Consider the following 22,973-nt stretch of genomic DNA (forward strand, 5'->3'; position numbering starts at 1 on the left):
GCAGTGTAGTGCAATCAACAGCACACAGATAACAAGCCTCTCCTCCCTACAGGAACACCCCGGTCCAGGCCTAATTGCCCAAGCCCTCTAAATCCTTCCAAGGGCATGTCAAACGCGTTGCTTCTTCTCATTTGAGGGTGAAGAAACAAAAAAAAACGTAGAGTTCTAGGGTTTAATACATATAACCTTCGTTACAAGAAAAAGACCCACCAGAAAGACGTGTCCGAAAAAAGTAGCAGTGCCATTCTTAAATTAACGAATCTAGCAGAATACTTGCAGTACTGGCCATCGGCTAGTCTACACCCTTTAAAATGGTGTTCTTCAGGGGTTCTTTAATAAAGGCAACAGTTATCCAGAACCATGATAACTCAAAGAACCATATAAATGCTTAGTTCTTTGAATGGTTAAATTGTTCTACTTATTGATGAAGAAGATGTTGTACGCAACTTTTTAAAAAGTTTGGAATGACCTTTTATTAATAATTGTTGTAATTTTAGTCACTAATAACTTACACAGTGTAACACCTTAAGCAAGACACCAGAATGTATTAGATGTCTAAGATTTTTTTGTTTATTATAACTTCAACTTCTCACTGTTCCACAGTGGACACATCCAACATTTCTCCATTTTTTACAGCTTCCTTGAAATAATCATTTAAAAGTCAGAGGTATATGGACGGATTTGGCAAGAGTTTTATGGACCACATTATACGTCTTTACATATTAACATCACACACACAGCCTCAAAAAGAAGGTCCAGTTTGATGTTTAGGTCTCAAATGCAAAATCACATTATACTGATGAAGATATGATGACAATAGTATATAATTCACTCACATCCTCAGAAGACGCATCCTTCACCAGGTTTTGACTGCATTCTCTCCGAATACTCTTTCAACGCATTCGCAAAAGTCAGATTTATTTGTTTGTGGGGGTGTGGAGCACAATCAACGTTCCAATATTTCTGCCACACATTGCATGCAATTACACACTTCCATCAGAGAGGTCCAAATCCCCAAATCCTACATAGTGTTGCTTTAAATACAGTTTTTAAATCTCAAGAATTTCCACTGACAGCTCTCTTGAAGTTATTTCCAGCTACTGCAATGCCATGTATTTATCCACAAAGTACATAGAGTTTGAAGCATGGTTAACAAGCAAAACACACCACTAATGCTGGCATGTCATTAACTCAGTGCACTGGACAGTGCTCACAGGAGATCTATGGATAAATCAATGAGCAGCAAACTAACAAAAGCGACAGCGAAAGTGGAAACCTCCAGCTATATCCTCGAAACAAGACATAAGTCTGAACATGAACCCACTGTTGCTCTCACTGGATATGTGTGATGAAAACTGGGAGCTGCATTCACACTATGGAAATCACATGATTTTCATGCTCATGCTCATGTGAACTCTGTATTCATACATTGAATGAAATGTGAGTAAACAAGACAAATATGATTGATCATGATTAACTACACTGAACAATGCAATAAAATGTGATTCAATACACTAACTGTGATTAATTACAATTAACTATTAATTCACAATTAAATACTTTAATCATTTGACAGCCCTAAATAGAATCATTTAATGCACATATCTTCCACAAACTGGGATTTTATCATTAAAAACAGTGATTCCAAGATGGTAGTGTTTACTGAACCTTTTACAAAATGGTATAGTACAGCTGCGAAAAGGGTTGCACCATTGATGGAGTCATTGCTTCTGAATACCCTTTTAGCTGAGAGTGCACGCACTGATGTATATTTTGAAGTATAGTTTCCACTGTCATCAGGAATAGGATGACTCAGACCACTCAGCTGTCTCTGCTACTATGTTTAAAAGGACATAAAAGAGTTCATATCTACAGCGTAATGAGGTCTGATTTACGCATCCAAAACAGATCTGGTGACAACGCATTTACAAAGTAAAGTCCTTCTAAAATTAGCCTACTGGATAAATTCAAACAGCTCAGTATAGTCTTCCAAACAGTCTTTTCCTCTCGCACTCGTTCTCTCTCTTTCACCAGATGAACACACAGAACACACCACTCACGAGCTCCCACATCATAGGCAGTACGAAACAGGAGATAGAGGCTATTTTTAACTCAATTTCACTGTTGCAAAAATGTAATCAATGTACCAAGAGATGCTCCACAGGTTCCCACTGCTTTATTCTTCAAAGTGAAAAACACTAGGAGAAGACTCTGCTTGAGCTCATGATTAGTTTCGATACAAAAAACAAACTTTTCAAGGCTGAAATAATGGAGAAACTTCAGAATACACTGTTTTCATATCTCTCAGAAAGCCATAACTGTTGAATTGTGCAGATATGCTGATTTTATGGAGATACTGTACTATACAGTTGAAATAAGGTGGTTGACTATACATAAAGCCAGATATAAAAATGGAAGCCAAAAGTCGCTGGTGGTAAATCAACCCCGCAGGGATTCCTCACTGTATGGAATGAAGTTTCTGAGATTTTTTCCACTCGTTTTAAACTGAAGCTCTGCATGATTTATCCTACATTTCAAATGACTTGCTATAATAAAAGCACGCCTGGCTGATCATATCATGCCTGACACACAGCTCAGAAAAGCAGAGAGGATTGAGGAACCGGAGGTGATATTCCACTTGTAGTCGTGTTCAGCAAGTCTCTAATAAGGTGAGATATGTAAATGGAGATAAAAACTGTCTTGCATATGACTGTTATTAAATGATCTCCTGTTTCCATTTAAAGTTTGGCTGTGGGTTCACGATTCCTTGAACTGCAATTAGACTGATTACATAAACCCAGGCCTAGAGAGCAGTGAGTGTTTCCAATCACTCATATGTCAACTGTTGAAAAGGACATTCTGACATGCAGGTCCTCAACCTTCAGCCAAAAGGTCAAAGCTCAAGCTCTACAAGACCCCTCTCAACTAATCTGAAATTATCCTAGCCAACTTTGGAACAATCTGCACATTTTCTTCTAAATGCCACGGCTTTCAACACTCCTTAACTGACCAGCTTCGAGGAGGGACACCACTCTTGCAGCAAGGATGTAAATCATATTTGCAATTATGCAAAATGTCATTTGCACATTGTGTTTTTCCTGCAAAATATTTTTCATATTGTTCATTGGCATTTTGATTTTGAACTTGGGTCCAGGATATCCATTTCTTGATACAAACATCTGAAACCACAATTGCTTTGCTTGGCTATTAAAAACGGTCATGTTCCATGTGCTGAATGATCTTCTATGATCTGAGATGTTGACACACGTTCTCTATTCAGGTGTCCTCACAGTGAGATGTATATATGCACTAATAATAGCAAGATGCTAACAGAGGCAGCTACAGTGCTATAGTTCATGAACAAAACTGAAAGCCGCTGTGCTGACTTCCATTTCCCAACTCCACTTTGCACGCATGCATGTTACACAGGCATACAGACCCAAAAACACATTCACAACTTCTGTAGTTTCTAAGTAATAAACATACATCTTCCATTCAGAAATTCAGGATGAACACTTACTTAATCTGTGGTGTGTGACACGCATACAGGAGCAGAGTCTATGGAATTTGGCACTCCTGTAGCCTAAAAAGGTGGCTTAGCTACACAGTGAAGTTTATTTTTATAGTTCACTTACACAGTAATTCTGTGTAAGTCACTGCGACTGTGCTCCAAGCCACACTGACAAGTCTGTCAGAACTTACTGAAGATCTAGACGTGGGTTGAGAGAAGTTTTGTGGATGTATTTACAGAAAAGATTTCGGAGACTATTGACGTGTAGTGTTTGTTAGCGTTGTCCCTGATAGCCACTGTTGGCCTGCTGATGGCAAAGTTGGCATACCACTGGCATTTTGCTTGAGTTTTCTGGGTGGTCCACCAGTGCTTAAGCAGAGTATTAGACAAAATTCCACTTCCCATCGCCCATTTTCCACTCACAGTCACATTTACTCATTTTTCCTTCCTTCCTTTCTTTGGTTATACTATAAATTAGTTTAGTAAGCAACAAAAATTACTATAAAATAATCTTTATTAGGCCTAGTCATTATTTGTTTCTCTCAATTATTTGTAATATTTGTCTTAGTTTCTTTTCCAAAATAAAAGTCTCTGTGCATTTAAAATCTGATAGAGGAGATTAAAAATTAGTTAGACCTTGTATGCAGGAAAGTAATCTGGGTGGTCCAAGGGTTGACCAGCAGTGGCATACAGTCAGCGGGGTGCCGACCTTGTCAAGCCAGCGGACTGATATATGCTCGCTATCTGGGGTAGCTCCAGTGCTAAGCTAAAGAAGCAAAATTTGGACACCAAACATGTCTTGGCTGATCTAACACATCTGTGGCGGAAAGAAAATGTGTAAATTGGATTTTTTACTGAATCATTCCTTCAAAGAACACTGACAAACTGCATGCTTCATTACAAAGACAGCATAATTGGCCCTGATTAACTGGATTTACTACAGCATGTGTTTACTACAGTATGTGAAATGCTGACCAAAAATCACTGGACTCATAGATTTTAACAGTATTACTGCCTCAGAAAAACTATCATTACACAGATTGTGTCTTCTGTATTGTGACAATTTTTTACCATATCACTCACCCTTACTACTTACAGCGTCTTTTCCAAGATGAGGAAATGTCTTTTTTCCTGAAGCTGCGCACAAGCACGCACTGCTAAACACTTATTACCAAGGTTTGCTTCCAGTGCTCCTCATGGACCAATTAAACAATTCAGCAACTCATACTTTAGTCAAATTTAAATAATAGCTCATCACTCAACATGCATTCATACATCCCCCAAACTATACTGTTCCATAATAACCTGAGCAAAAACTTACCTCAGATTTCACTAAAAAACAATAATCAATCAGTCCTGATTTTAACACCTCATTGCCAAGAAAAGAAATTCTCAAATATCTCATATGAACATCTGGAATCGGTTTTAACCACTAAATCTGAGCCACAAAACAACTTTAACAGTGCAGTACTGAGTCAGAAGCTGCTCTTTATTTAGTTAATTTCCCATTAAAATGGTCATTAAGGACAAGTTTTACAATTTTCAGGGGATATTTCTGAGGAGATTGAATGTAAGTTAATGTAACTGCATGAGGAAAGGAAAAGCAAAAAATATGTGAAAAAAGGAGCTTCCAAAATTGGAGTTTAAAAAATTATTAAAAGATCCAGAGAAAATTAGACTCCTAACAACCATTCAAGGCCTGGTGGACCACCGAAACTGTCACTATCAGATAAACAGTATTTTAAGCTTTTGTCTTTCAGAAAGAGGATAAATCAAGCTCCACTCTTGCTTTAGATCTAAAAAACCCAGTGAAGCAGAAAATGCAACATACTTTACGACTAAACTCTGGAGGTGTGGAAAAACATCCCTGCAGATTTTCTCTGAGAAATTGGAAGCGAGTCCCCTGAAAAGAATGGAAGCTGTAATAAAAGAAAAGGATGGACATACAAAATACTGAAAATTAGATTTTACATTAGGTTCTTGAAGCTTCTGTGTAATTTTCTGTTAAATATGTTTTCTGCTCTTTTCCTGATGCTGAAAAATGAATAAGCTGTATTTAATGGCCATTTTGACTGGAAACGAAATAAATGGAGGGTGGTCTCTGACTTTCGCACTGTGCTGTAAATTAAATCAATCTGTAAAGCACTTCTTATCAGACACTGACTCATTTCACATCTTTAAATTCTAATGCAGAATACTGAAATATTAATATAGGGGAAATGAAATGCTATTAATATAGATACTATCTTGCTATATTTAAGGGAGTTGGATACAATGCCTAGCAAGTCCAAGAAAAGTCTGGTGGGAGTTACTAGGCCAGTCACAAGTTACTGTACATAGCACATTTCATTTTGCTTATCTAAAGCTATAGAGTGACTCCAAACTGACTTTCTACACCTCACTTTTTCTGTCCACAGGAGTGAGTTTATCGGCCCGTCCTCATCTGACTGCAGCAGCAGAAACCATTTTTCGCTCGCTGGAGGAACCAAACGAGCGAGGTCTGCTCCAGTCCACCAGGAAATGAAAATGCAAAGCTAGCCATCTGTGTGAAGCCAGCGCGGGCATTTCACAAAGCAAAAAATTAATCAAAGAGGCCGGTTTTGTCAGTCAGCGTGCAGGACCCAAAGGCATAGAGAAAATCTGTATGAGGAACAAACACACAGATCGTATGGTTGGTCGTTTGAACCCCAGACTAAAATTAAATCAAGAATGTGTGAACACAGATGATGGAGCATCTCAGCCTCCAGGAGAAGGAAAACAAGCAGAAAATATATTCATCAGTGCTAAGCCTCTTTTCTAGAATGCAGGCCTTGTTTCTCAGTACAGTATGAAGCAGTTCAGGTTAACCCTGCTCTAAAGCCAAGCTATGTCCTGTAAGCAGCACAGTCAGCTTTTTCTGCTCTGAGCCTCCCTTTTAGCTGTGCTCCACTACTAATGCAAGGGCGCCACAAGACTGTAAGCAGAAAGCACAAGAAGCCTCCCTGAAGACCTGAGAAAGATTCCTACTGCACTTAGATTGACCTTGGCTATCACAGTCTACAGAGCAGTCCCTCTGAGCACTATAGAGAGGAAGGCTTGCATGAGCTGCATCAATTAAATTAACTCCCTCTTGTTTTCTGCTGTTGCTGAAAGTACATGATGGGCTTCATTTCAAATCGCATGGTGGTCTCCAAACTCAAATTTGGCTATTATACCATAGATCAGTGGGTCTAGTGCAGTGCAAACCAGTGCACTTTATTCTAATACACCCGAGACAGTCAATCACCACTCAGCAGCCCTTGATCACTTGAATATGACGTGTCTGCATCTGAAATAGAAGAAAAACATGGACTTGCTGGAGATCTTGTGAAGCAGCTCTTGGATGAAATCTGCCCAAAAGTCCCCCGAAAACCATTATCTTCCTGACTATTATTATAGTTGATGCCTTGACATTTCAATAAACTAGAAGTGAAGATGGTCTACAGTAGAGTAATCCTGCCAATAAAGTCAGGGTGGACAATGTAATGACATGCAGGGTTAGGATGTAACATGATACACGTATTCAGAAAATAGAAATAAATGATCTGTATTCAGTGCAGGCGGTATTCATAACACAGATACATAATTAGGTGAATGCCTTCAGAATACTCACCCACTACATAAAAACAGCATACAGACTTTTATAAAAAAACATTTTAATCCATGTCTGTTTACAACTATTTTAAAATCAGTGCATGATGAGCAAATCTTTTGTGAAACACACAGTTGTACGTTAAAGTTTGGGCACCCCGGTCAAATTCCATGTTTTGTTGATTTCCTAAGTGAAAATACATTAACATTAATTTTTTGTATGACTGTATTAACAGGAGAATTACATGAAGAAAAGTGTCAATAAGTAACAGCGAGGAACAGTGTGAATGAAGTAAAAATGACAACAGCAGTTTTTCCCAAGTTTTTGCCTCGTCAAGATGTATTCTAAATATGTTCTTATTGTAATGGACTATGTTATTAAATACATTTAGGGCACTGTATTTCGTTTTTTTAGCCCTCACTACTTTTTCAGTCCAACTCTGATAATATATTATGGTTATCATGATAAATTATGTCACAGCATGCAGTATGAAGCTTTCCAGCTTCATATATCATAAAAAATACACTTAGACCAACCAAGAATGCATGTAAATAACAACAAGAGTGTAGAGTAAATGTATAAACTACACAGTAAAAAGTAGATGATTGGATGTCAGCCTATTATGTCACTGATGCCATTAAGAAGTATACATTTTTTTTAGCCTTTTTTTGTACCAATTGTTTGATTTTACCTGTCCTTCTCTTCAAATTGTTCATTTTACATTTTTTTTTCTTTCATAGACTTCTTTTTTAAATGTGGCACTACTGTTCTGCTTGTGCTTGTTCTGTTCCAACTTCTTTGCAAATCTTAGAATAACAAAGTATCATAATACACATCACATGCCATTTTGCCGTATCACCCACCCTTACAACAGAGCCATTAAACCTTAATTTACTGCTGCTTTTCTAGCACAATACTAATGATTAAGAACACTGGGCCTTCTGAATGCCAAAATCTTTGAAAAACCTCCAGGGTTTAGCCGATGGCTTAGTGTTTGTTTCTTTTCACCAGAAAATTAGGTCCCCGAGATTATTAGGAAAGATAAACAAGCAGCTAATATGCGGCCATGAAGACTTTATATCAGGACATGTTTTATTGTTTCATCCACCTCTGCTCCACTTGGCAGGGCGCCACACACAGACAGGCCAAATGAGGTCACGTACAAACACACGCACACTAATGGGGGCATTCAATGGCTCCAGACAAACTGAATGATGAATGAATGAAAATTAGAAATACTTATAACAAACCACTCCAGTGTTTGAGAACTGGGGGATTAGGGGTGGTGGTGGGGCTGCTTGGCTTAAATGAATGCACACTACTAAATATTTCAGAGGAAGTTTTTCATCTGCCGAGCAATTTAAGTGGCATGCTGTTCAGAGCAGGAGTGTGCAAAGAATTTAAATATGCATCCGCACGCATGAGCTCATCTAAAGGATTCTACACAATCAACGTTTAACTGGCAATTTAAAGAAAGTAGGTTCCGCCAATTGTCACTGAAACTACATAAACTGCATTTTTATCGTTTCACTGAATGTAGAATGTAGAGACTGGACTGCTCAGCAAAGCATATCTTTTATATGTGTGTGTGTGTATATATATATATACATATATATATATATATATATATATATATATATGTATGTATAAAAATGCATCAACTCATGCATATCAAAGACGAATATGATAGCAGAGAATTAGAAACCACTTGAAGTAGAGATCCAATCGACTGCACTTTTTCAAACTGCCACACTGTATCACAGTAACAATTCAGTGGGCACTGGTTTCACACAGACCACAGCACAGAGCACAGTTGGAAGTCTCTTAATTCTCTGAGCTGGCAGAAACTCAAGCCACAAAGGAGCTCTCATTAAACAAGTTAAGGCTCCTCATTTGACATATAATTCATAATTCACATGCAGGCAGCAGAACATAGACTTACAGAAAAAACAAATGCAAAGTCTGGACCGATTAATTAAAGTAATAAAATTGTAGACTACAAAACACCAAACAAAGTGTAAACTCAAAAGGAACAGAAAAACAGAAAAGATCCTAAAATGTTCATTCCCTCCTCTTGGCTGTCCTCAAATATACACAACTTTCCACTTATCCCAAATGTAGTCAATGCCAAGAAATGTTTGGTGTACAAATTTTGCTTCTTTAGTTTAGTGCTGGAGCTATGGAGCTATGAGACATCCTTAATGCTAAGTTCTAAACCTGGATGCCACCCACATCTCAACGTGGTTCCAGAGGGGTTGCAATAGTGGCATTTTAAATATATATATATTATTTATTTAAATATATATATATATATATATATATACATATATATACATATATATATATAACACAGTGAAAATAATTTTGGTGAGTAGCTGACAAAAAAGCCATGTTACTTAAATGAGAAAGAATGCAGGAACGCAAAACTAAATTTTGTAGCATTCTGCTTCTCGCTGAGGTGACCTTTAACCCCTTTCGGCTACACGGTAAAGTATGTCGCACTATGTCATACTGTCCTATTGACAAATCTTTGCGATATTAACGAAGGAACATATTTACAGAAACGTTTGGGTGACTGTTGACTTCTAGTGTTTGTTAGCAGCATTAGCACTGTTAGCCTTATAGGTCCAGTGCTAAGCTAAAGAAGCACTAATTATGTCTTGGCTGATCAATTACATCAAGCGTAAGAGGAAAACAGTGTAAATTTGAACTATTCCTTCAACACTTACTATATACCATTTCTCCAAGGACTATTTAGGCATTTTAACCGTTTAATAATTGGTAAACTTTAATGAAGTTCTTCAGGTTACTTTATAAAATGTTTAACAAAATGATATTTGTTTCAGAGACAAACACTTTTAGCACAATATCAAATTGACAGTAGACTGAAGAGAGCCTGGAGAAGAATTCCAACCAGAATGCACTAAGAGTACTGCAAAGCACAGTGACGGAAATATTAAAGTCTGAGGCTGTTTTTCTTACAATGGTGAGCTTGTGTTCATTGACGAGTTTGTGAGCTCAGAAGTGTTCAGACACATTTTGGATGCAAACCTGCAGAATTCTGGAAAGAAACTACTCAAATGAGAGTGATCTGAAATGCATCAGCTGCCTTTTGAAGAATTATTTGCCCAAAAGAAAATATCTGTTTTGGAATGGTCTATTTAAAATAAATGTCACTTAGTTTGACAATTTTAAAGTATCCAGATACTTTTTGAGGCCACTGTCCAAATACTATTGGGTGCCACTGTATATTCTAAGTGTATACTCCGTAATACACAGTTCAACACAGTAAATACAAAATGCCCTGCTTCTCTGGAAGATGCAGACCAGTCCATGAGAATTAGAACATTAGAAAGTAAATACAGAGGTGGCTGTGGTAAACACAGGGGAAAAAAACAAGGGGAAAAAAGACAAACCTGGTTCCCTGGCAGACAGTATACCGTCAGCAACACCTGTCCAGCTGGCTGGCCAGAAAAGCATTATTATCACAATGTCAGCTTTAATCAACATCCTAGTCAGCAAAGAGGTTCTGCTGTGCGACTGCAGCAATGAGATCCTACGTGTAGGAACATAATGCACTTATCAGGCTATTGACCACCTACAATATCAGTAGATTGAGCAATAAAAAATAAACAAACAGGGCCAATATTTCTTGCTTCTAGCATTCTTTTCTAGAAGCAGGTAAAATAGAATTATTATGAGGGCTCAGTTTACATTATAGATTTCACAATACAATACTGCAGGCTGCTTAACAACAGTGAACTCATTTAAGCTGATTATTTCTATTGTGCAATATAGAAAACAGAAAAGAGGGCCAAATGATTAGCCACTCTTCAGCAGGCAAGTGTTGAACTACATCTTTCTGAGCACATAAATGGTTGAAGGGCCCATAGCCTATATTTTTGTATATTATTATTATCCCTGAGGTCCACTTGTGATGTTTTTGTGCTTTTATGTATCAGAAAAAGGTCATAATTTCCAACACTACGCCTGTTTTTTGTTACTGTGCCTTTAAGAGATATGTAATGATCTGAAATGTTCTGATTGGCTGCGCTGTATTGTGCCTCATTCAAAAATCAGTCCACGCTGAAAAAACGTATCACTTCATCGTGAATGAGTAGACTAGCCTGAATAAGTGGATATATGTAAATTGTTGTTTCTGAGTATGTCACAAAAATGACATACTCAGAAACAGCTGTTCTTTCAGCTTAGTCTCCATTCATTGAGAATACGGACAGGAGAGTGAATGGTATGTCAGGAAATGTTAAAATATTAAAGTGTTGTAAAACTTTAAAACATGATATGTGCTCTTTAATATTTTCCTTTCAGTAATCCTACAATGCCAGGATTCCTAAATGTACACTACATATAAAAGGAGAATTAAAGTAACAGGTCTCAGTCAGTAAGTGCTGTAGTCACTGTTTCTCAGCGCAGCGGCCAGTGGTTCATGCAAGCGTAATAAAATACTAGCCAGGGTCATTGCTGATGATTTACATAGAACACTTTCTGATTAATGCGTGCCAGGGCCGTCCTCTTCAGCCGTAATCCGATCTGAGTGCTCATAAAGCCACCTTTTACACGCTACCGTGAGCTCAGGTCAGGGAGAGTGTGCAGGGGCTGCAGATGCATCCACAGCTCACCCTGGCCCAGATCAACCTCGGCACTGTCTCGGAGGCTTAGGTCTGCGTGCTGTCTCTGTGCCATGGAACAGAAAAACACAACTTTGCAAATATATTTAAAGCTAAAGGTTCTGTGTGATAAATCATTCTCGATTTATATGCTGGCCCTTGACTTGGTTTTACCAGAGCAAGGAAAGTGACCTTATACCATGGCCACTACTCTGTGAATAATGCTGCGAGCAGAACTGAGCAAGGAAGGAAGTGAGAGGAAGATAAAGCTGCAGCTGTTAGGACACACAAACAGGTTAAACAGTGAATAACATCAAAAGACAGCACTCCAAAGACTAACTTGAGTACCTTTAGGCAAAGAGTTGCAGATTTCTACAAGAATGCCAAATTCAAGCAGCGCCAGTGTTGCAGGCTTTTGTGACTACACATATCTAACTGGTGAACTTACACCTGGCAACCCTGATCACCGGGAAACTTTTGAAACAACGCCAATCCTCCAGCTGCCCTGCCACAGCCACTTAAGCACACAGCGAGTAATCGGGAAAGACAAGACAGCAGACCCGGCTCAGTAGCACTGCCAAAGCGGCTACGACAATCTTCTACATTACCCTCAATCGCTGGCATTCACGCTTCCTTCTTTTTGATGGTTAGAGGGGCTATCTTATGATAAAGCAGATTTGCAAGTTATATGTCATCTGCATTTCCAAGATACCGAAAGCAAAAGCAAAGCAAAGCATTCTGATGAAGTTTATTCACCCACTCGCTAATTCCAGCGCAAATAGTATTACACATAATCAGATAATCTAAATAACAATACCTTAAGAAAATCCTTATGACCTGATTACCTTTATATTATCCTTGGGAAATTAAAAACCAAAATAATCTATTACTTTTTCATCTATCTTTATCTTCGAGTAGCTTTTGAAATGGCTCATTCAAGAGTGTCAAAGTGAAAAGAGAAAGAGCCTTACTCCACTAAAATAGGGGAAAAGGGATCCCAAACCACCTTAAATATTTCATTAAGAAATCATGTTGCTTCACGCATGGTTACCAGTCTTGACTGGTGGCGGGGTCAGACAGAGTGCAGGGCACAGAGAGGTTATTAGACCAGTTCAAAGAAAGTGCACTTCACTCTCACGGGTTTAACCCTTTCAGTGCCACTGCAGGGCTTTTAGAGCTGGGCCAGGAAACTTAATGGCCCGCATGTCATTCCATAATAAACAACTGCCTACTGGACTTACAATGCAAATTCGAACCTTGTCCAAAAAGTTGCAGAAATATATGACTGAGCGAAATCTCTCCACAAGTCGAGTTATGCTCGTTGACATCGAAATGTCAAACATACATATGTATGACTTGCACACTTGGAGTTTGAGTTCAGGAAGCAGTGATCCAGATGGAAGAGCTGAACCAGCCTGAAAAACAAGACGTGGTTGGAGCATGTAAATGCATCAGCGCATTCAAAAATGATCTGGGAGGTGCTGAGCTGTCAGTTTTTATAACCAACAATGAATGGCTTCCTGTGTAAACTGGTCATCACGTTGTTCAAGCCTGGGATTAGCTGTTGAAAATGAAAATAATTCACAAACTTGACAGAACTGGGTCAAATTTCTGTAAACTGCAACTGATTGTAACAGAAGTGATGTTTTTAATTTGGTGTGAAGTATCCTCTCAAAACGGACAATACTGGACACCTACGTGTATTTGATTAAGGGTAACAGCACATTTCAAGGGAAATTCTAACAATTGTTCAAAACTTCTGCAAAGTCTAATCATTAAGATGCAAACAAAGTTTTTCAGATTGGTTTGATGTGGTTTGATGGACTGAGTCAGAATTGTTGACAATGGTGCTGTTAGTTAACAGACGTCTAAACTATTTAATGCCTCTAAAAGCTACCTCACAAAAAGCTATTAACATAAAATGGTTCTGAATATGATGAATGAGACATAATTTTACAATAGATAAAAAGATTTTACGATAGTTAGATTTGAGAAGGTTTTGGACTAGAATGAATTTTTTACGATCCATTCATGGCAGACACATGCTGGACACTGTAGTCCCCAGAGCTTATTTTATCATTCTCAACATTACAAATAAAAACTCAATAAACACATGTAGGTTCACTGGTTGTTTTGAGCAGAAAATAAAATGGCTGTAGTACACATTGCAACCCACTTCCTATCACCAGCACTGCAAAGAAAATCAGAGTCAGTAAATTTCTCTATAATGTACCATTTCACATCAAAACTGAATGTCTTGGTTTACACCTCAAACACTGGATTAGGCAGAAATTTTGAAAAACATGGTTCTGAACTCCATTTTAACACAATTACACATTATGTGTTAATATAGATCATACAAAACAGGGTCCTGTTAATTAACACAATTTTTGAGAGTGTAGTGTGATCTGCAACCAAACAGATTCCACAACACTGACTAATTTGTTGCTTCATTCCATTTAAAGGCCTTATGCTGAAATCTGAAAGCTCTTGGTTGTGTTTTCATTTAGAGGAAGCTTCCCAAACCTCTACATACTGTCAGTGTGCTAGATTTCATTTCTGAATAATGGAAACACATCACAGCACTCTGAAGTTTGCAGAAGCGAATACTGTACTCCGGGCGTGGAGCAGGTGGGGGCGGACTGCCTAAGCTAAGGCAGAAGTATTTGATTTCTGGAGAAACCTTAGAAAATTCAATGTGATATATGTGAACTGAAAATGAAGAGAGAATTTGATTAGCTCTTGATTTTTGAGGGATCTAAACCCTAATCTTAATGTAAATAAAAATAATAAATGTTTAAATTTAAAATGTATTTGTTGGCTCTGGCTCTGCTATGACTGCTGCAATGTATAAAACACAGCTGACCAATTTAATGTGCTACTGCAGCCAAGCATACACTGCCCACACTGTTAATGCTATAAGCATGAACATCATGCTATTGCCTGAAACAGTTTAATATCATCATCTTAAAGGGAGCCGGCCATCAGTGAAGACCGAGACAGACATTAACAAGGGAGATGTGGGGGATATGTGGGAAACAGCACCATCAGCAAAAAAATCTGACTACAAATACATGCATTATGGAATTTGCATTGCATTTGCATATTTTGCTGCAAAAAACTCTGTGGGTGATCTTGTTTTAGCACTCTGAAGCTTTGTATACAGCATAAAATCTAATGTTCCTGATAATATTTCTGGCCTGCTTTGACACTCATCAATATCAATTTTAGCTGTACTGCACTGGCCATTCGATAAGGCTAAATCAAACATGCCTTTTTGCAGAGCATTTAAGAAGTCTATCATCTAAACATGAACAGACAGGAAGGTCTATTTTACGTTTGCAAAGGATGGACAAGTTCTATTCCCTTTTTATGTTTCTACTGGCCAGCAGTCCTTCGGCCCAAGTAGGTACACATTCAAAAGTTGGTCAAATTACATGTTTTGTAATTGGTCACTGGTCAAATTATACATTTTGTTGATTTTCTAAAAGTGAATAAAGTGGTAAGTGGAAATGTTTTCTACAGAGAACATACTTCTGCATATTTTAATGCACAATTACTGTTTATTTGCTAAACATATTGGGAACATGTCTGGGGAAAAAAACAAAAATATAGTTTGTGCAAAAGTTATGGCACCTTTTATACTTTATGTTATATTTATTTTTGTTTTTCAATATGTTAAACTCAGTAAGTGAATAAAAATTGTGCCTCAAAATGTACAGAATTATGCCAATATAATTTCCTATAGAGTCCACCAAATGACTGTTGGGATAGGCTTCAGCTCCCACCGAAGTATATGCGGCTTAGGAAATGTGTGTGTGTGTGTATATTCCCTATAGAGGATGTATTAACCTATTTTCAAAAATCAGTAAAACATCTTTTGACTAGGGGTGTTCAAACTTTTGCAAACAACTGTAAATTTCACATTTCTGTATTTTCAACACCAGTTACTGCACTTAAAAGGCTACTGGAAAAGCCACTTATCCACTATTTTCTCATTACCACAGTGAGTTACAAAATCTTGCCAGTTTATTAACTTCTTAAACAAAACAAAACCCCCTTGGCTTCTATTCCTTACTTCTGAAGATTAAGAACATCTCAGACAGTTTGCATTGTTTTCAATTTAAATAACTGAATAAAACTCCATCAAATGTAATAAAAGTGTCTCAGTTTAATCCATTAAGAAACTAACCGAAACCTGGTTGTAAGAAAAGTCTGAATTCCTATCTGTACATAACATATTTCATGAAATAATGAAATGTACACAAATGTATGTATGAATTGTAGTAAACTGGAACTGATGCAGCTGACCTGAGCGATACTCAGCCATTCAGCAATAAGGATGTGATATGAAATTCTGCGCAGAAGTGAAGGCAAAGCAGCGCCTCAGTCTCATCATGAATTGAGTTAGAAACAGCTTCCTTCACAAAGGCCATTTTCTCAAGCAGTGCACATGACCCACTTTTACAGGGGCCTCAATAACATTAGCAAAAGCAATTAACCTTTAGCCAGCAGCCTTACAGTGAGAGGGGTGCAAAAATTCCCTCTATTCATATTGATTTTATACTCTACTATGGCAGCAACCAGCCAAGCAAAGCAAACCAACTCAACTCAGAATAGATATTTTGGCCCTCAGACAAAAAGCGTCTGATTAGATGCATATTTTGATTAACAATTTATTTGCTTGCCCAAAAAATTATTTAAATTTCTTATCGAGAGAAAACTACTAATGCAGGACTTTCAACTCCATTCAAAAAAGTTGCATATTTAACAATAACTCACTCAGGTATGATTCCACATGCATGCACCTATGCACATTTAAATAAATAAATAAACAAATAAACACACATAGGAATAGCCTATATATAATCAAGATTGCCTATCGCAGCAATTGCGCAAGGTTAACAGAGGTTATTCTGGAAATTTACTTTGTAATTTGCCAGTCTTCAGTCAAGTGACAAGTTCACTTTGAGAACTGAACCAACATGAAATGACCTATGAATACTGATGAAGACATTACAGCTTACATGGGTCGTATCCCTATACAATCACACACAATTTACAAGGTGGAGGAAAAGTGTTTGCAAGAAAAAGCACTGGCAAGGTTACAGTAAGTCTACCTTAAAAGGTTTTTCAGAATATATTATAACTATACAAATGTTGCTTGACCACCATCGTTCACCACAATGAGCACAATGAGCAGCAATAAAATAAAAATGGCTGGAATTATGAAAGTAGTTAATTATCCGTTAATTAACTACTACTGAAGTCCACTGGGCCATTTGTTTACACTCATAAAGACTTCTGTAAATAATTCATTATTATGTTTCATTAACTAACATGAATGCATATTAAAGCTTTTCTGATATGACAGTGTTTCAAAATGACCAATATCGTTATAGCTTATCTATTTAGTTCTTTAAGTCTCAGTATTTCAAGCCCTTACTGAATATACAGTACTTTAAAGGGTCCTTATATTTTTCTTTTTTTCCACTTATGATGTGTGTGTTATTATGTACCAAAATAGTCATATTTTTTTCATATGACCCTTTACAACCTCTCTTTATCCCTTAGAATAAAACAGGCTGTTTTGTTACTGTTTCGTTAAGACTGCAAACAAGCTCTGTTCTGATTAGCTTGCCTGTGTTGTGCAGCATTCAACAACCAATATGGCCTCAAACACTGTGTGAATGGACATATCTAAACTGCTGTAGGCTGAATAGGCGGATATCTGTAAATGCTTTGGTTTTTCATGACATCACAAAAAACAATGAATTCAAAATGAGATGTTTCTGCAGCTTTTCCATATCTGGACTGAAAGGACTAAGAAGTGAATGGTATGTTTTGAAACTTAATGTTTAAAATGTTTACATACTACATTAAACTCCTTTATTCCTAAAAAAAAACAAGATAAGGTTATGTTTTCATTACATGTACCTTTTAATATCTAATCTTCACAGCACAACAAAGCACTGACCCAGCCACTTAATCTGCAATTAAGCAGGGTTTGGTGGTTAACTGCTAATGTTCCTTGACACAGTTCTAGGATAAATGGTCATTAACCTGAAGAAACTGTTTGGAGGCTCTACTCGTCTTGAGCACACATTGTTAATGAACAACAAATCCATATACAAGCATTCACAGCTCTTGTATAATGAAATGGCAGGGTGAGAATTAGGCATGCACTGATATAGTAAATGTGGGCTGATGCCAATATACTATATTTAATGTACACTATGCGCACAATACATAAACATTTGAATTTTTTTTTCATTTTGAAAATGAAATTGACATTTACCTGGATTAGTATTGTAGAGAATAGTACCATTTACAACTGCAGGTAAAACAAAAAGGAAGATTCTATATGACTCCGATATCATCGTGCATCCCTAGTAAGAAATACGAAAGCCGCTCTTGACATATCTAAATGGATCTGTCTACCAGACAAAAAATGCATGCATAAAGTTGATGTGAGCAAAGTGGCCATAACAATCACAACTACCTCCACACACTATGCAGAGTAGGTGCTGTTGCACCCACCTTTCCCAAAAACAGATATTTATTGCAACATACTTCTCCCTTGACTTGAATTTTCCCTGTAATCTGTGTCCATACATCTTGACACATGGCAATTAAGCTGTCTGAAGCTAAGAGGCAAAGGAGCAGCAACCCCTCTCTGAGACAGCATCGCAGCAGGGCTCCCAGCATGATATCTCACCGGCTCTACTCAGCAATAACGCTGTCAAACAACACAGCTCACAGGAGCCTGGCCAGCCACAGCATCAAGCTTTCAAACTATAAAATCTGACCTGTGACCCTAGCTTCAAAATCCTTAGTGACGGTCAGAAAAAGCTCAAATGTAAGCATTTTCAAGCATTTTTGACTTGTTTTAGTGAAATATGAGCACAGTGAATATGATTCAAACTATATGCAGATACTACATATGATGTATCATGCCTCCCTTTTACCCTGTTCGTCAATGGTCAGGACCCCCACAGGACCACCACAGAGCAGGTATTATTTGGGTGGTGGATCATTCTCAGCACTGCAGTCACACTGACATGGTGGTGTTAGTGTGTACTGCACTGGTAAGCGTGGATCAAACACAGCAGTGCTGCTGGAGTTTTTAAACACTGTGTCCACTCACTGTCCACTCTGTTAGACACACCTACCTTGTTGGTCCACCTTGTAGATGTCTGTTGCTGCACAGTTTGTGCTGGTCATCCCCTAGTTCATCAGTGGTCATAGGATATTTTTGGTTGGTGGACTATTCTCAGTCCAGCAGCACTGCTGTGTCTGATTCACTCGTACCAGCGCGATACACACTAAGACACCACCACCACGTAAGTGTCACTGCAGTGCTGAGAATGATCCACCACCCAAATAACACCTGCTCTGTGGTGGTCCTGGCCACTGAAGAACTGGGTAAAAGGGGGCTTACAAATCATGCAGAGAGACAGATGGACTACAGTCTGTAACTGTAGAACTACAAAGTGCACATATATAGTAAGTGGAGCTGATAAAATGAACAATGAGTGCAGATACAAGGAGGTGGTTTTAATATCATAACTAATCTACTGTGTAGAAAATTCCTCAATGACACAAAATGGCAAAATATTCCAAAATGACTCACTACACAGTGTCTTTGATAGATGCACATCACAGTAGAAAGAGGTATTCTTCACTCAGCCAAACAGCTCCTGCTAAAAGAGAAACAGATTAGAAAGAAGAAAGAAAATATCTGACTTTATAAACTATTTGTTGAATTCCTGTGGTTAACAAAACATTGAATGGCAAAGTAAAGGAAGAAAAATCAGCCACAGGGACTACAAAACTAAAACAAATATTACAAAAAGAGATTTCTAAATATTAAATCAAAAACAGCTTTCAATGGAATTCCACTGGACATGTTTTACTATGTTTAATCTAAAAAGAAACCTCAGTGATTCACCTGTGAGTAAATGAGCTGAGAAAACCAAAAATCTCTAAATCAGACGACTGCAAAAATCACAGCGTCAGACCTGCTCGACTATATTACAGCATGAGATTTCAAACATTTTCAAATGTATTCCAGTTCAGAGAGAGACAGCTATCAGCACAGCAGTGAATGCAGTCTCCTGTCTTTGTGTCGTTTCCAGACATGCAGCAGTCTATTCTGTGCTGGGAGATCCATTAGATAGAGCAGGATCTGCAGATCCGCAACACTTACCCAACCCTTAAGGCTTTTCTGTCCGTATCAGCAAAGTCATTACCCAATTAAGGCCTTTTTTCTGAGCTGCAGGACTTTCAACAAGCTTTTAATCATTTCCTTTTTTCTGTGAGGCCACCAAAGAGGTGATGGGGCACTCGAGTATTTTAACCCCAGGCATTCATTTACAAAATCACTGGAGCTGCTTATAAGAAAGTGCTCTGCCTTTGAATCCTAGCTGTAAAAAATAATGACTCAGACACTACATTAACATTTAGCATTTTTGAAAACACATCAGAAAGTGCTTCATTACTGCAAATTTCATCACATGGTCAACATAAAGAAAACAATGGGAGAGAATGTCTTTAAACTCTCTTTTCTATCGAAAATACAGCACATAACAAACAGGACGGTGTGGTGTGGTGGAGCAACTCTTGTTATTGTATATCATAAGTTGTCTATAAAAGCCCATAGTTGAATGAGCTGGACGTGAATAGTCTGTCTCATCCAGTACATGCCAGGGCTGGATGGTAATGGAACATTAACAATAGAATATTCATTTATTTATTATTTAAATACAAATAAATACATAAATAAATAATAATAAAGCTAGATGGGAAACAACATGCACAACCAACATGCCATATTTTGCTTTAAAATAACGAAAATGATCTTACAGTTCAGAAGCAGGAGTGAGTCTAACTGAACAAGATGATGGACCCGTGTGTAATCAAACTGTGGCATGATGGTGACAGACCTCAGTACCAACCATTACACAATGATTAGCCTATTATACTGACATATTATTACACACATGTTCCAGAAATGGATAATTAAAGACATGGTTAAAGGTTCCATAGTTTCCATATCACTGCTGTCATGTCAAGTCTTTCATTTTTTCTATTTTTCTTCCTTTTTTCTTTCTATTTTTAAACATATTTGACACCGGCTGCTCTTTGCTTGATGTGAGCATTTCATGAAGAATAGACCGATAGAAATTGTCCACAATTACATGGAATAAAATCACATTACATCAACATACATTAAAGTAGACATGTGCTGTTAATTAACTATAAGGTATACCGTGATTTTCAACACACTATACTGTTATCAAGGATACTTAAAAAATAACGATGTTTCATTTCGGTCAAACAAGTTGCAGTTTCTCCAGAATTTCTTTTTCAGTTATGCAGAGTAGCTCTGGTTACGCAAGATCCTACTACATATCTCTATTGTGATCCCATGCTTTATTTGATGTTTGTACAGCTGTTTTAATGTGTTATTGGTCTGAGCACCTTCACAGCTCACAGTAAAAGTTGCTATGCTATGCTTTCCACAGGATTCCAGAAATGAATGAAGACTGCTGTGCTATTATACAGAGAGTCAAAATCCCCAAATCCCCAAAATACATAATTACCAATTACACATGATTGTAGATTACATCTATTAAAAATGACATTCAGGCCATGTATGTACAGTTGTATGCAAAAGTTTGGGTGCCCAAGTCAAATTACATGTTTTGTTCAATTTTCAATAATTGAATTTAACATGTAGAAAAAATAAAACATAAAATACAGCTTCTGCAACAGTTATGGCAAATTTTATACTTTATGTTGTATTCTATTCCAGTATGTTCTACTCAGTAAATAAATAGAAATTGAGCACTAAAATTTGTAGAAAAATGTCATGTTTAAGTTTATTCCCTGTAGAAAATGTGTTAACTTATTTACACTTAGAAAATCAAAAAAACCTTTGCATAAGATTGTACATATGTTATTTTGCATTAGAGTTGGGCTACATGGCAAAAATATAATATCACGATACTTCAAGAAATTTTCACAATACATGATATGTATTTTTTCAGACGTGATCAATGAACTGAAAAAAAGAACATCTAGTGTTACATTTTAAAAACTGTGGACAATTCAATATCTGGCATACTGCACTGCACCACATCAAGTTAAACAAGACTAATTTTGTTCTCTTTATAATGAAACATGCAGTTGGTCAGTGTCTACAAGCACTGATGATATCCACAATATGTTCAGAAAAGTGTATTGCATTGTGGCATAATTTATCACAATAATGGTTTAAATTGTCATATTGCCCAGCCCTATTTTGAATATGTAGTGTTTGCTTAAATAGAATATTGTGATAATCTCATAAACCATGATAAAAGGTAAACATTATAGGGAACAGTGATCATTCATTTTTATGGACATATTTTTTCTGATTTCTTATCCGCTAAATTGACCAATGACCGATTTTTATGAGCTTTTTTCGTTTTTCACTCTAACTGGCTTTTTAAATTCAGTTGCCTATTTAAATAACATGATATCACATACAGTGGTTCACTGAAACTAACAGGCATCTGGCTCAATAAGTCATGCATAATTATGCTACAACCTTTTGTTACAGGTGTAGCAGGAGCATACAAATACAGCGTGAGTGCACTTACCTGGCTCATGTTATTTACATCAGAAAATTGCAACATAGATCAGCCAAAATGAAAATGATTAATTGGCTGACCGATCATGTTTGGAGCAAAAATGCCTTAGAAATATCATATTTTTTATATCAGCACATGCCTACACTAAAGTTCCTTTCTCCTATTAAGTTACCATTTCAGAGACAGAATGTTTTGTTATGACAGTGATGACATGTTTCCACAGTTTGCAGTAATAATGCATGCTACATTTTCATGTCAGTGACTGAGCTGACTTAATCTTCATGCCATTTGTAACAACAGTCAGCTTGAACTTTTGAAAAGCTGCTGTAAAAGCAACAGAAGTTGAGGTGACTATTGTCTTCTATGGCTTCTCATTTAACATGAGCAAACAACCTATTTTGTTAGGCTTTTTCCACAATTTCTGATGCTGATCAAATGTAGAATTCCCTCATGTAGTACTAATACAACAGATGGCTAGACTTTCAACAACTGAGAAAACATTTCACATAATTTCAACTGTGAGGGAAGCGTGAAAACAATCCCAAAACTCTGTCACATTGAGAAGAGTGCTGTAATCGGCTATAAAA

At 37.3% G+C, this 22,973-nt stretch overlaps 1 protein-coding gene across 2 annotated transcripts in view; it reads right to left on the reverse strand.

Moving 5' to 3' along the window:
* Nucleotides 1-22,973, reverse strand: part of LOC118823834 (kelch-like protein 29) — a 126,000-nt gene that overhangs the window by 99,493 nt on the left and 3,534 nt on the right. Inside the window, exon 2 of one of the 2 annotated variants that reach the window (XM_036593675.1) lies at nt 19,383-19,449. The gene's annotated coding sequence lies outside the window, so the exon portion shown is untranslated. Of the gene's footprint in view, nt 1-19,382; nt 19,453-22,973 lie in introns of both variants that reach the window. The other variant, XM_036593674.1, reaches the window with a different exon arrangement.

The sequence above is a fragment of the Colossoma macropomum genome, unplaced genomic scaffold (genome assembly GCF_904425465.1).
Source record: "Colossoma macropomum unplaced genomic scaffold, Colossoma_macropomum, whole genome shotgun sequence".
Lineage (NCBI taxonomy): Eukaryota > Metazoa > Chordata > Actinopteri > Characiformes > Serrasalmidae > Colossoma > Colossoma macropomum.